The 15,393-nt window shown below is 47.2% G+C and overlaps 1 protein-coding gene across 9 annotated transcripts in view; it reads right to left on the bottom strand.

Annotated features, from left to right (window-relative positions):
- The window catches only part of cno (adherens junction formation factor afadin), a 585,480-nt gene that overhangs the window by 516,552 nt on the left and 53,535 nt on the right, over positions 1–15,393 (bottom strand). Inside the window, exon 1 of one of the 9 annotated variants that reach the window (XM_071673970.1) lies at positions 9,753–9,955. The exons of the other annotated variants lie outside the window; for them this stretch is intronic. The gene's annotated coding sequence lies outside the window, so the exon portion shown is untranslated. Of the gene's footprint in view, positions 1–9,752; positions 9,956–15,393 lie in introns of those variants that run through there. 9 annotated transcript variants of the gene reach the window in all.

The following is a 15,393-nucleotide window of genomic DNA, read 5'->3' as shown; positions in this document are numbered from 1 at the left end:
ATTTCTGCACGTCCCTGAGGAGTTTAATCTAGCTCCTGTTTGCATATTAATCCAGACAAGTCTCTCACATTTCTTCATCATTCTATCTTCACTTAACTTCCTTAATACATATGTGGGGACTTGCCTACCAACGGGACGTCCGCTGGTGGAGCTCTCGCGCGCCGCTTGTATCAGGCTGGGGTCATTGTGGGCAGCATGATCGTCTTGCAGCATCGCTACACCTTCCCGACACCGTCACGCACAGCCACGAGCTGTTAAGTGAGGCGCGTCCACTGTGGACCCTCACAGTGACCAGCCAGTGTGAGCAAGACACAGAGGGGTCACACGTCTGCAGCTAAGCAGGTAACAAACAAGCCCTTGTGTTCCCTGCTTCACAGCTGGTCTTCCGGAACTACTTCTACACCCGACACACTCCTCACTTTAGTGCGTTCCCTCAGGATAATTCATCCTGTCTGTCATCACGAACCAGCCTCCTCTCCTCGGCTCAGTCGTCCATGTCTTTCGAGCTTCCGAGAGGACTAGGACTAAACCAAGTACAGTTCTATGAAGACGTCATATGACGGTACTCTCAGCAGCGGTGTGTACCTGCGGTGTGTGTGTGTGTGTGTGTGTGTGTGTGTGTGTGTGTGTGTGTGTGTGTGTATCTTTCCTCCTCACTAATACCTCGCTTGATCGACTAGGCTGGGGTTACTGTGCTCGCGGTCCACGGACTTACTGTGAACCAGGTGATCACGAACACACACACACACGCGGTTATACAACCATCCAGGGCAGTGTGTGGCCGGCCCTTCCTGCAGGAAATGTCAACGTGGTGCCTGGTAATGGTGACCCCCCCACCTCTATCTCGCCATAACCTGTCCCTCACACTCCATCCTCCCGACGTCCACACCCACAAGCTGCCTCACATTACACCTCACTTTCCGTGTTGAGAGTTCATCTGGGGGAGATCAGCAACCACTACATATCATCTCAACTCCCGTCAACCTGTTTCCGAAAGTGTGGAATGCCAACGAGTCTTCCAAGGGCAGGAGAGAGGAGAGTGTGGGTAGGGTAGACTGTGGTGTGGTAGTGTGTGGATGATGGTGGTGATGTGGTTTGTGTTAGGTGATAATGGTGGTGTGGCGTGGGCTAGGTGGTGTTGATGTGGTGTGGGTGGTGGTGGTGGTGGTGTGGGCTAGGTGGTGGTGGTGTGGTGTTGGCGGTGGTGTGGTGTTGGCGGTGGTGTGGGCTAGGTGGTGGTGGTGTGGTGTGGCAGAAGATCTCAATGTGCATTACGACCGCAGTCCTGCTGTAACAGTGGTAACCTCCTCCTCCCTCATGACATCAGTATGTGGATGATCCTAACAGGTCGCGTCTCACGTGAGAGGACCACATCTGCCGAGCGTAGCGTAAAGTAATACGGTACAAGCCGGAGCCTCGCAGGACAAGAGCTTCATTCTGCGAGTCGCGAGCGTCGGTACGAGCCATCATCACACAAGGGGCGTGTGGGTACACAGAGGAAATACTTGTAAAGCGATAGATATAACAAGGAACGAATATGAGTTCAGTCACGAGAGAGGCACAATACACTACAACAGGAGTTTGATCTCGGATTCTATAAAGTCTCGCAGTTAGAACATTTGAATACTTTCATAATAATCTCTTATGACATCTGAAGCTACTGACTGCTTCCTGAGGTATTCTATAAGATAACCTTTGGCTTCATGAACACTGCTTCCTTCATCTTTCTTAGCATTCCACACAGCTGTTGTTATCATGCGTCTGTATCACAGTTTGTACTTAACAGTCCAATCAATGGTTCTAGCGTTCCATGACCTCAACTTTGCGTATGTACGAACGTTAATTTCTGTCATTTTACTACTAGCGTTTCCTTGATTTTCTCCTTTAATTTCTGTCATTTTATTACTAGTGTTTCCTTGATTTTCTCCTTTAATTTCTGTCATTTTATTACTAGCGTTTCCTTGATTTTCTCCTTTAATTTCTGTCATTTTATTACTAGCGTTTCCTTGATTTTCTCCTTTAATTTCTGTCATTTTACCACTAGCGTTTCCTTGATTTTCTCCTTTAATTTCTGTCATTTTACCACTAGCGTTTCCTTGATTTTCTCCTTTAATTTCTAACATTTTACTACTACTGTTTCCTTGATTTTCTCCTTTAATTTCTGTCATTTTATTACTAGCGTTTCCTTGATTTTCTCCTTTAATTTCTGTCATTTTACCACTAGCGTTTCCTTGATTTTCTCCTTTTTAATTCTCGTATTAGGACATGAGGCTATGACCCAAATCTTCCACGTCTTGTGAGAGACTTGTATACGTACACACACTGGGCGAGGCGCAGCCGCTCAAGACATGTTGCTCTCTTCCTTGGCCAGTGAGGAGGGTGTCGCTGACCACGCCTGTGTTGGGTGAGGTCCACCACGTTTCCTCCTCAGTGGCATGTGCCTGGAGCATGTTTAGAACGTCTCTGGTGTCTCTGGTCTCTGGTGTCTCTGGTGTCAGTTTTTCCAGACATTTTTTTTGTAGCACTCAGTCATGAAGGGACGTATCTCACTGTACAGCAGCAGATGGTTACATTACCGAGTTCTCATCTGTCACAAATGAAACAGATAATTTCATCCCCCTATCTGCGTTATGTCTAGTGTGGTGTGGTCTTGAGGTTTATCATTATTATTATTATTATATATATATATATATATATATATATATATATATATATATATATATATATATATATATATATATATATATACCTCGCAAACGCGGGAGACAGCGACAAAGCAAAAAAATATATATATTTTTTTTTTTTTTTAATTTTCCAAAAGAAGGAACAGAGAAGAGGGCCAGGTGAGGATATTCCCTCAAAGGCCCAGTCCTCTGTTCTTAACGCTACCTCGCTATTGCGGGAAATAGCGAATAGTATGAAAAAAAAAAAAAAAAAAAAAAAATATATATATATATATATATATATATATATATATATATATATATATATATATATATATACATATATATATTATATAATTATTCATTTATTCATTTATGTATTTATTTATGCGAAATGTGCTGAGCACAGTTTTACAGAAGTCGACAATATTTGAGAGTCCGGCCCAACGCGACTTCCTTCAGACAGGTCGTGTTATCCAGCTGCGGGCGGACCTGTGATATCGTGTGAAAACCTCTCTTCCACAACTGTAGCACAGCCGGGGGAAGCGCTCACCTACCACGTTGTTTCCTACCAAGTTCCATCCTGGGTGTGGCACCTGGACACCTCTAACGGTGGATCACACCGGACGGCCATTGGACTTACAAAAGTTCTTCGAGGCAAAATTCTCGGTTCCTCAGGTGCTGTGCACGTTCCAGTGGCTTTAAAATATATATATTCAGTCAATATGTACAATAACTAATTCAAAATCTATATTCTCAGGTACCAACACTCGCAACGCTCTATGTGATGATCAGTTAATACCAATGAATCCTTAACATAAGCGTCCTTCCTCTTACTTTCTCTCGAGTCACATTACAAGTTGGGAGTCCATATATACCAATTTTTCCATCGTCTCACTGCCACCTCTTAACTTACTCCTACCTATGCTATCAGCAGTCTGATCTGAAAATCTTCCTCTTATTGTGTCCACACAGTCTTCCTTCAATTAAACACTTCTTTCACTATCTACATTTACATATCTACACTTCTTTCGCTATCTTTCACTATCCGCCACTGCCTCACTCACGAGGCCACTTGTGAAAGAGGTGTTGTTATTTGTTGACATTTATCGTCCTTAAATGCTGGGGAATTCGTAGTACAAGCTGCACTGAAAAGACTGTCTCGTACAAGCAAGAAAGTGTTCAACGAAGAATTTTCCCCATCAAGTAGGTTAAGGATCAGAATCTTAAGTATCGAGATCCCACGTGCACATCTACCATCTGCTTACCAATGAAAGTGAATGTAACCGATGTAATCGATGGAGCGTGTGTACGTTTTATGATGCATTTTACGTTACGTCTTGCAGCGTTCGAGACCCATCTACTTAACCTGCTGGCGACGCACAACAAGAGGCCCAGGAAGCAGCCTCGTGTTTTACAGGCGATCGGCTTCCCATGACCACCACTGGTATACCTGCATACAGAGTGCGGGTCCACATGACTACTTGACATGGTTCATCTGGTGTTTGCCGCTGGAGCTGGTCCACTTTCACTGTGGCGCTCCCAGTCCTCATACTGATGACTGGTCGGTTTAAACCCTCCCAGTGCGACGCTACGATCCTTGGTTACGATGGCCCGCCAAAGCTTTAAGGGTTAGGTGAAACGTCTGTCAGGTCATCCTACCCGAGGGGTCGTGTCATCGTGCTAAAGGCTCGTGCGATCGTGATTAAGAGTGTTATCAGGGGGGGAAGCAGTCATGCCACCTCTCTGGTATACGTACTGTCTAAATATCTCCATGTCTGGTGAAGCTGGGTGGTTGCGATGCTCAGAGGTTCGTCGGATTGAGTGACCGACCTACCCGACACAACCACAGCCAGTACACCTACTGTCCCACACGGATACTAGCAATACAAAGAAGAAGCAATACTGACAGAAGCTATAATCCCAACCCCACAAGAGTCAAATGCTCTCTCTCTCTCTCTCTCTCTCTCTCTCTCTCTGGTTGGCAGTTTGCAGCCAGCGACCTGGGCAGTACATTACCGGTACTAACCGCCAGGGTGCGGGAAGCGTTAGTGACGGCTGCGCACTTAAGACAGCACTTCAGTGGCTGTCAAGCTGCACTCCTTTAGCCCAGGTCACTCCTCTCCATTATGCCTCACCCACACGTGGACTGAAGGCGTTCTGTCCTTAAACATACAATCCCTCCACCTCACACGCGACACTTGACAACACGTAACTCATGCGAACCGTTCCGTCATGACTAGATTTTCCTGCAGTGAGCGCTACGCGTTATCCCTGCTCGTCTTAAGTGCTGGTGACTAAATTAAAGAGAGACTACCCCCCGCTAGTGTACGGGGTAGGGGGGGAGTGACGGCGTCATACACACGCGAATTCCTAGCATACAGTCTACACACACACACACACACACACACACACACACACACACACACACACACACACACACACACACTTCATCTTACACGTAACACTTGATAATATGTAGCTCTCAGCACTCTATCCTAAAGTTTCCTGCAGGTGAGCGACACGCGCTAGCCGTGTCTAATGTCAAAATCTCGGTGGGTACGTAGGTAGCAAACACAAAGGAGAGAGAGAGAGAGAGAGAGAGAGAGAGAGAGAGAGAGAGAGAGAGAGAGAGAGAGAGAGAGAGAGAGAGAGAGACTGAGCGGGACTGAGTCGGTGAGCAGAGAACAGACCAGGCTTGGCGGTCCGATATACGAACGGTAAAGAATGTTGGAACTGTGGTGGTCGCTGAGGTAACATCTATCCTGACGCACACCCTGAACGTGTGGGGGGACTCTAACCAAAACGTTACAACAGGTGGCTGGCTGTAATGATCCAATGTTGGCAACACCAGCGTCACCCTGGTGAGGGTGTTGCCAACACTGAATTACCCCCCTACGCGTGCTCGACTGACGTTTTGGTGGACGCCACGATTAGGCTGTGTATCAGCAATGGAAATAACTCACCCATTATATATATATATATATATATATATATATATATATATATATATATATATATATATATAAATATTAACTCTATAAAGCATTCGTAATATGTACTATCGGCGCGCTGTTGGAGTGAGGTACCCCTGAGACCAGACCGTACACAGTATAATTCACGAAAATAAAACAATACAAATAAATATGTATGAATATATCATTCAGGGGGATGGTGGTGGTGGTGATGGTGGGGCAGGTGTGAGTGTTACGGTGCAGTAGCAGGTGTCAGTCATCCTGGGGGAAGAGGGCTGCTGGTCGTCCAGGCGGTCCACCAGCATCACCTTCCGTTACTCCACCCACCGCCCTCACTCCCATCTTCCCCTCCCGCTTCACGGTCATTGTGACGCATCGTCGTCACTCCCACACTGAGTGGCCTCCCGATGGTCATGTTCTCACGTGAGCACCTGCACTCTGCTACACCTGTCACCAACACAGTGATGACCATATACACGAACGTCATCGTCTCTCGCACCTGCCCCGTGTACGGGCAGTGTCTGCAGACCTGTTCCCTGGTCTTGTTCACCATCAGAAGGTCAACAAACGTATTACCACCCCACTTGCCATATCTTCTATCATGCAGAGCAGGGTCAAGTTTTGTATGTATATATGGCACAATGTCAGATCATTATACAGTAAATATGCTTGATACAGGGATGTGCGTCGTCTCCACGTCCTTACTATACCTAAGAGAAAGAAATTACAAATACTGTTATCTCTCCTCTCCTTACAATTACTTCACCCAGACCATCCGTCATCACCTGACAGTACTATAAGGGGAGGGAGTTTTACAATCGTGGGGGCCCCGTGTGTGTGTGTGTGTGTGTGTGTGTGTGTGTGTGTGTGTGTGTGTGTAACCCTAAGCTACAGTTCTACAGTGGCTAACCATGGCGACGGTGGCTTATCAGCTGTATTATCTACGCTCCACAGGTAAGGCCCCTCGAGATACTCTCAAAACTAAGCAGCACACTGTATTTCTCGGAGGCTCTAAACACAGAGCCTCTCACTACACGTACGTTGGGTACATATCAAACAATGGTTTATACTGATTCACACACATGCAGCGAGCGGGAACGCCACAACTTGCATCCTAGATACGCCAATCGGCTCCCAGTCAACCCAACGGTTCCCCCTTCCTGAACAGCTGGTTAATAAATGGCTACCTAATTTATGCTGAGATACTCTCTCTCTCTCTCTCTCTCTCTCTCTCTCTCTCTCTCTCTCTCTCTCTCTCTCTCTCTCTGTGATTGGGAGGTGATCTCTAGACACGTATGGTTGCCTGATATCGCTCCAGATATTAGAGAAACGATAGACGTCCGTACGCTGGATCGAAACCCGAAATAGTGATCAGTTCTTAAAGTGCGTCTGCTGATAGAAGAGTAACACGACACAGCCTCGCCCGGATCGGCCAGCCACAGAACAGTTATGGAACACAAGAAATGGTCGGCCGTGTGTATATCTGAGGGAATACGTCATCACCGTGAAAGGGTAATATGAACACCTCGACCATTAACGCTATACATTAACCATCAACGACTAAAGAGGAGGAGTGCAAGACCTTGGCCGGTGACTTCCAATGGTTGATACGCGCGGGAGAGGGAGTGACGCTCCGAGCCAACGGCCCCGCCCGAGTCATCACATTTACCCTACACGATAAACAAATGAATTTCACTCCCAGCAAACATTACATAGTCTTACATTGTTATCCATCTTTTTGTCAACTTTTGGATCTGACGTTCATATACGCACTTCGTTTATGTTCTAAAAGACGTTAGTTTTTTTGGGTGATTTTTGTTTTCTTGGAGATCTACACTTTTAAGAAGTTATCGTTGTAAATACGTAGTGTGTGTGTGGTGAGTGTCGAGACCCACTGGCGGTGCCCAGCGGCGGTGCACTGGTGATGGTGTTGCCGGAGGGGGCCACAAATTCTACTACCTCGAGGATTGGATTGGATTATATAAATCTAAGCTTACAAGCCAAGATATGGAGTTTCTAAGGCTATTCAGCACTTTCGCTACCACGAGGAGCCGCCTCACACGCTGACACCAACTGTGCTGCCTCCTAACATGTTACCAAGTTGATGCCCTTCAACACTCTAGTCAACGGGATCGAGGAGCAGAAAACCTGCTTTACATAATCACAGCGACTGAGGAAACATGACATTTTACTGATATATCGACTTGAGGATTACAGACATATAAAATCTTCCCTAACGTCTATGTATCGTCAATAATTCCAATGTTCCTGGGGTGGGTCAGGTAAATACAACCTCTCAAATCACATATAAGGGATATAACTTGTGAGTGTCAAAGCATGAAAACGAGAGAAAACCTACTTCCCTCCACACTTTATTCTATCCCACAATTTTTAGTGTGTGTGTGTGTGTGTGTGTGTGTGTGTGTGTGTGTGTGGGAGGGGATACTTCTACTCTCTTAGAACACTAACACAAAAATACAAATAAACAATAATCGAGATAACGTCGTCTTAAAGTGAGGCAAAGACAATCGTCAGACCCAAACTAACTTGGTGTGCAACCTTAACCACACGCCAACAACGTTTAACAGAAGAGCAATTTTTCATCCCACGACGCAACATACTGGCAACAACTCAGACCACAACAGGTTCACCTACAACACGGGCTGGGAAAACAACGACCACACAACAACACGCGCAGTCTGCGCCGAACGTGCAAGGATTGACTGGCGTTGTACCGTACAACGTTCACCGGGGGTGAGGAAGGATTAATGATGAGCTTGTAGGAGTAAAAGTTATGATACACCAACTCATTTCAGTCTGCGTACAGGTGTGCCATATCAAGGGTCGTACTTCACGAATGTGATCGAGTCTCCACTCTGATACAGACACAACTATCATTAGCGATCTTCCCACTGTCTAGCATGTGTTATCATCCACAACCACTTGACATACGCGCGTGCGTGCAATACACAGTCCGAACGTGCAAGGATTGACTGGCGTTGTACCGTACAACGTTCACCGGGGGTGAGGAAGGATTAATGATGAGCTTGTAGGAGTAAAAGTTATGATACACCAACTCATTTCAGTCTGCGTACAGGTGTGCCATATCAAGGGTCGTACTTCACGAATGTGATCGAGTCTCCACTCTGATACAGACACAACTATCATTAGCGATCTTCCCACTGTCTAGCATGTGTTATCATCCACAACCACTTGACATACGCGCGTGCGTGCAATACACAGTCCTCCATCCTTACCAGGCATCACCAGGGAGCACATCCCTGACAATGTGGTCCCTGATCACATGACCGTAGCGCCTGGTTCTGTGACCAAGACAATACTGGTGATCTCGTAGGTCATCTAATATATCATGTCAGCCCTTGGCTGAGCCAATAATTCTTCTTTTGCAATACCTAAAAGGAAGCTGTCAACTAGCGGAGATCACTTGTGATTCTAAAGGTACATTTTTGCCGCTACTGACACTGACGGGTTTTGGTCCTGGCATTTCACTGGAGACGCAACCCTGGAATCTCAAGACGCCGGGAAAAAAAAAAAAAATGTGCAGCGATCGAAAATGTTACAGAAAGAATGACAGTGTCCAGGGCTGGCTGCCGAAGCCAACCCGGGGAACAGATGGCCAATAACCCTCCACCATGTATCACCACACGCTGTCCTCACTTACTGAATATCCCACAATTTACTGTATACACAGGTAACGTGCCCTCACCTGAGACAGTCGGTCACGGGACATGTACCGGTAGCCTGCACAGAGCTGCACAGCGCAGCAGTAAGCCTGCCGTGCGCTTTGGCTCAAGCAAAAAAAAAAAAAAAAAGGAAAAAAAAGTGAATGCTTAATGAACAGAAGACAAAAACAATGGAGGACGTAAGTGGCCACATGGAGAGGGGCGGCGGCGGTGTCCCCACCCAGCAGGCTTCCCTGGCCGGCCACCAGCGACCATTCATAAATTCCTCCCCGCCCTCCCTCCGCCCTCCTCACATAACTGCCACCGCAGACTTTCCCTCCATTCATCTGTGGTGACGCCGCCTGTTTCCCTCAATGAAAGCGTTGGGCCTCTCATGCGCCACTCGGGGGCGTGGTGCCGGGCCGACCCACCTCTAAGGACGTCCTGCCGTTCGGCCACTTCCAGATCTTCCGGACCCGCCAACCCTCGCACCACACACACTCGACCTCACCCTGCACTGCACACCGTCCTGCTCTGACTGAGTGGTGCTGATCACGCTGGTCAACATCTCGGCCAACTGCTCGTCCCCAGGCATCTTGCTCAGGCCACAGCGGGCGGGCGGGCAGGAGTGGTGGGTGCTCGCTGCCCCGAGGTGAGCAGGTTGTCTACTGGCCGCCCCGGCCGCCACTTGGCCCATCGTTTTTGTCCCAGCAACACAACGCTCCTGTAGTAACAGCCACAATCCTACCCCGCTCCTTAATCACCCAAACCTCATATCATCGTAAGCGATCTCAAACACCTCCCGCCACATCCCTGATGCTCTCCACTAAACATTCGTCTACGACTAGACTTATACATTTTGCCTCTGAAATACTCAGGTCTTCAGAACAAGAATTCGCCTCGAATAGAATTCAATCGCGAGTATAAAAGAAGCATGAGCATTATATGATGTTGGTGTTGTCCTCGCTGGCTGGCTCTCCTGCCTGTCTGAGGTTTTCTAAGGCTGTTGTCGTGGACTATACAGTTTCCTCCAGCCTTGCTGTGGCGGCTACATCTGTGCCTGACAACAGTAATACCCACATGTAGCCTTACCACTACGGCATTAAGAGTTTCCAACAAACCAACGCCCTTCAGTAAGACCTTTGGGTATGATACCTTTGATCCTGCCCTAATGGTCACGTTACGAGACAGGTCATCATACCCAGAGGTTGTAAAGGTCAAGTTACGAGACAGGTCATCATCATACCCAAAGGTTGTAAAGGTCAAGTTACGAGACAGGTCATCATACCCAAAGGTTGTAAAAGTCAGTTTTCGAGTCAGATCATCATACCCAAAGGTTGTAAAGGTCAGGTTACGAGTCAGATTATCATCATACCCAATGCTTGTAAAGGTCAGTTTACGAGTCAGATCATCATCATACCCAAAGGTTGTAAAGGTCACGTTACGAGTCAGATCATCATCATACCCAAAGGTTGTAAAGGTCAAGTTACGAGTCAGATCATCATACCTAAAGGTTGTAAAGGTCAGTTTACGAGTCAGATCACCATACCCAAAGGTTGTAAAGGTCAGGTTACGAGACAGGTCATCATACCCAAAGGTTGTAAAGGTCAGTTTACGAGTCAGATCATCGTCATACCCAAAGGTTGAGCCTTGGAAGATAATGATACATTTCATTGGAATTTTTATCATGCAAAAAAAACATGATGAACATGACGGGTGGGCGGGAGACAGTCACTACCACGTCAGACAACATCCTTCACATCAGGTCGTGTCAAAACTGTCCCTTCCTTGTGACCTTGTGATACACTGTCCCTTCCTCGTGACCTTGTGATAAACTGTCCCTTCCTTGTGACCTTGTGATAAACTGTTCCTTCCTTGTGACCTTGTGATACACTGCCCCTTCCTTGTGACCTTGTGATAAACTGTCCCTTCCTTGTGACCTTGTGATAAACTGTCCCTTCCTTGTGACCTTGTGATAAACTGTCCCTTCCTTGTGACCTTGTGATAAACTGTCCCCTTCCTTGTGACCTTGTGATAAACTGCCCCTTCCTTGTGACCTTGTGATAAATGTCCCTTCCTGTGACCTTGTGATAAACTGTCCCTTCCTTGTGACCTTGTGATTAAACTGTCCCTCCTATTGTGACCTTGTGATAAATCTGTCCCTTCCTTGTGACCTTGTGATAAACTGTTCCTTTTGTGTACTTGTGATAAACTGTCCCTTCCTTGTGACTTTGTGATAAACTGTCCCTTCCATTGTGACCTTGTGTATAATAACTGTCCCTTCCTTGTGACCTTGTGATAAACTGTCCTTCTTGTGACCTTGTGATAACTGTCCCTTCCTTGTGACACTGTGGATACACTGTCCCTTCCTCGTGACCTTGTGTAAACTGTCCCTCTCCTTGTGACCTTGTGATAAACTGTCCCTTCCTTGTGACCTTGTGATAAACTGTCCCTTCCTTGTGACCTTGTGATAAACTGTCCCTTCCTTGTGACCTTGTGATAAACTGCCCCTTCCTTGGGACCTTGTGATAAACTGTCCCTTCCTTGTGACCTTGTGATACACTGTCCCTTCCTTGTGACCTTGTGATACACTGTCCCTTCCTTGTGACCTTGTGATAAACTGTCCCTTCCTTGTGACCTTGTGATAAACTGCCCCTTCCTTGTGACCTTGTGATAAACTGTCCCTTCCTTGTGACCTTGTGATAAACTGTCCCTTCCTTGTGACCTTGTGATAAACTGCCCCTTCCTTGTGACCTTGTGATAAACTGCCCCTTCCTTGTGACCTTGTGATACACTGTCCCTTCCTTGTGACCTTGTGATACACTGTCCCTTCCTTGTGACCTTGTGATACACTGTCCCTTCCTTGTGACCTTGTGATAACCTGTCCCTTCCTTGTGACCTTGTGATAAACTGTCCCTTCCTTGTGACCTTGTGATAAACTGTCCCTTCCTTGTGACCTTGTGATACACTGTCCCTTCCTTGTGACCTTGTGATAAACTGCTGGCTCCTCACTTGACTATAAATAACCCTAACATTCACGCTTATACTATTAACAAATTAATCTACACCAATGGAATTTATTCTGGATATAATGTGTGAATTTTTAGTGTTACTGAGTGTAAAGGTTGGGAACACACACACACACACACACACACACATATATTTCTTTCATACTTTTCGCCACGTCCCGCGTTAGCGAGGTAGCGTTAAGAACAGAGGACTGGGCCTTTGAGGGAATATCCTCACCTGGCCCCCTTCTCTGTTCCTTCTTTTGGAAAATTAAATATATATATATATATATATATATATATATATATATATATATATATATATATATATATATATTTATTTATCTAAAGATTACTTTCTGAAAAAGTTTTCTTATTCCCGGGGCTCCGCTGCGCTACACCTGGTAACAGGACCTCTGTGTAGAGAGAGATAAGTCCTTTAACGTTGGTGTACCCTTTTTCATCAGCAGCCTCGTCAAAGACACACAGACAAAAACATAGACACACACACACACACACGCACACACATATCTTTCTTTTCAAACTATTCGCCATTTCCCGCGTTAGCAAGGTAGCGTTAAGAACAGAGGACTGGGCCTCTGAGGGAATATCCTCACCTGGCCTCGTTCTCTGTTCCTTCTTTTGGAAAATTAAACAAAAAAACGAGAGGGGAGGATTTCCAGCCCCCCGCTCCCTTCCCTTTTAGTCGCCTTCTACGACACGCAGGGAATACGTGGGAAGTATTCTTTCTCCCCTTGTGTGTCTGTGGAACAACACATGACAGAAACTTTACACTCATACCCTATTCAACCCCTGTGCACATGACGAACAACCACTACATTCTGGTCACGTATTTCCACCAATTTGCATATCAATCAGGAAAAGTGAGTTTTTCTGCAAGTGGTGGGGGTGCTGGAAGGGAAGTCCAATAAAATACATATGCATTAAACTAAGGCAAATATCGCAGCGCCCAGGGTTTCGAAGTTAACTCATTCTTTCTTATGGAGGCGGGACACTGAGGAACGCAAGTGGTTCTTGTAAATTCTGTTGTCGTGGCTAACACTAAGACGTTGGGGCGGCCAGCCCCACGAGCAGGGGAGGTTCATCCCCACGATCACAACAGCTAAACATGACACATGCCTACTGGAAAAAAAAAAACACTGAGTAAAGAAGGAAAATTATACGTACGGGAAATACACGGTTACAAAGCTTATGCCGACCTGGTATAAAAGTGCTCCCTGGGTAACGGTGGGAGAAGGGGGTCATGGGAGGTCCAGCCCAGCCTCTGGTGGGTGATGGTGTGTGTACAAGTCCAGCAGTGCAGGTCGGGACCTCACAGACGGTGGCAGGGCACCCGGCTGACAAGCAAATGGCTTCCCTGGCGTCGGGTGACACCTTGCGAAGAAGAACGGGACACCTTGATCCAACTGAAGATGTTCAGCGTGTAAGTACCTGGATAAATCACACTTCCTGCCAGGTAAATTCACGTCACTACAAGCCTCTACCACAGTGGCGTGGCACCAGGGGGACATACGACAATGGCAAAGCTATACAGCACAGTCTTCCCTGGCCTTTCGTAATGACTGACATGAAATTACGTTCAGCCTTGCAGCGCATGTAGCAATCCCCCTTGGGCCGGGAAACAGCCAAAGAAACCAGCAGAATAGATTTCTTTTTTCCTGTTCTTCACAAGGCTTCGACACCCACCATTACCAGGGGAAACGAACCTCGAAATAGCAGCAGACCAGGTGGTGCGGCCCCACCAACTCCTCGCTCACTGAACTGTGTCCACAGGTCGTGAAAAATGTCCCACGAAGCGCAGGGATCTTGTCTTAACCTTCCTGGACCCATTTAACCCTGGCGGACGACGGTATGACCCCTGGGAAGGATGGTATGACCTCTGGGAAGGATGGTATGACCCCTGGGAAGGACGGTATGACCCCTGGGAAGGATGGTATGACCCCTGAGAAGGATGGTATGACCCCTGGGAAGGATGGTATGACCCCTGGGAAGGATGGTATGACCTCAGGGAAGGACGGTATGACCTCTGGGAAGGAGTGTATGACCCCTAGGAAGGATGGTATGACCCCTGGGAAGGACGGTATGACCCCTGGGAAGGATGGTATGACCCCTGTGAAGGACGGTATGACCCCTGGGAAGGATGGTATGACCCCTGGGAAGGATGGTATGACCCCTGGAAAGGAGTGTATGACCCCTGGGAAGGACGGTATGACCTCAGGGAAGGACGGTATGACCTCTGGGAAGGACGGTGTGACCCCTGGAAAGGAGTGTATGACCCCTGGGAAGGATGGTATGACCTCAGGGAAGGACGGTATGACCCCTGGGAAGGATGGTATGACCTCAGGGAAGGATGGTATGACCCCTGGAAAGGAGTGTATGACCCCTGGGAAGGATGGTATGACCCCTGTGAAGGACGGTATGACCCCTGGGAAGGATGGTATGACCTCAGGGAAGGACGGTATGACCTCTGGGAAGGACGGTATGCATGACTCTACAGACTAACCTCAGTTTCGTCCCATCACGTCTCCTTACAGTTTTACCGAGTGTTTTTATCATTATTTCCTGTTGAAGATAAAAAAAAAAAAAAATGGAGATCTATCAGCGTTGTGGAGAAGAAGCAGCCTTACACAACTGGGTTTCAAAGAGAATATCCAGAAAACAAAGACACAGGTGGTGTCCTACAGGGGGGACGTTACACCTGTGACCGCCAACACCGCAGAAATGAACTGTGAGCATAAGTGGGAGCTGCTCTCTCCAGGACAGTGGCTCGGGTTCAAGTCGCTTAATGGCGGTCAAGTGGGCCCTGGAAACCATCCATCCCTTTTCGCCCGATGGCGTCGCGCGTCCCGACCCGGCTCTGAGGAAGCGAGTTACTGCTGTGCAGCCATGAATTTGCATGTGAACGTAGGTAGGGGGAGACAGAAACTGAGAATACAGACATGTGTGTGAGTTCTGTGTAGTAAATGACACGGTGAAAATGAAACTGGAGTCCCATACCAGCACGTGTAGATCGGGAGGAATGGTGGGGAGGGAGGACAATGAG

This window comes from Panulirus ornatus, chromosome 19 (assembly GCF_036320965.1).
Source record: "Panulirus ornatus isolate Po-2019 chromosome 19, ASM3632096v1, whole genome shotgun sequence".
NCBI lineage: Eukaryota > Metazoa > Arthropoda > Malacostraca > Decapoda > Palinuridae > Panulirus > Panulirus ornatus.
Note: the sequence above shows the minus strand (reverse complement) of the source record. Positions and strands in the feature narration are given on the sequence as shown.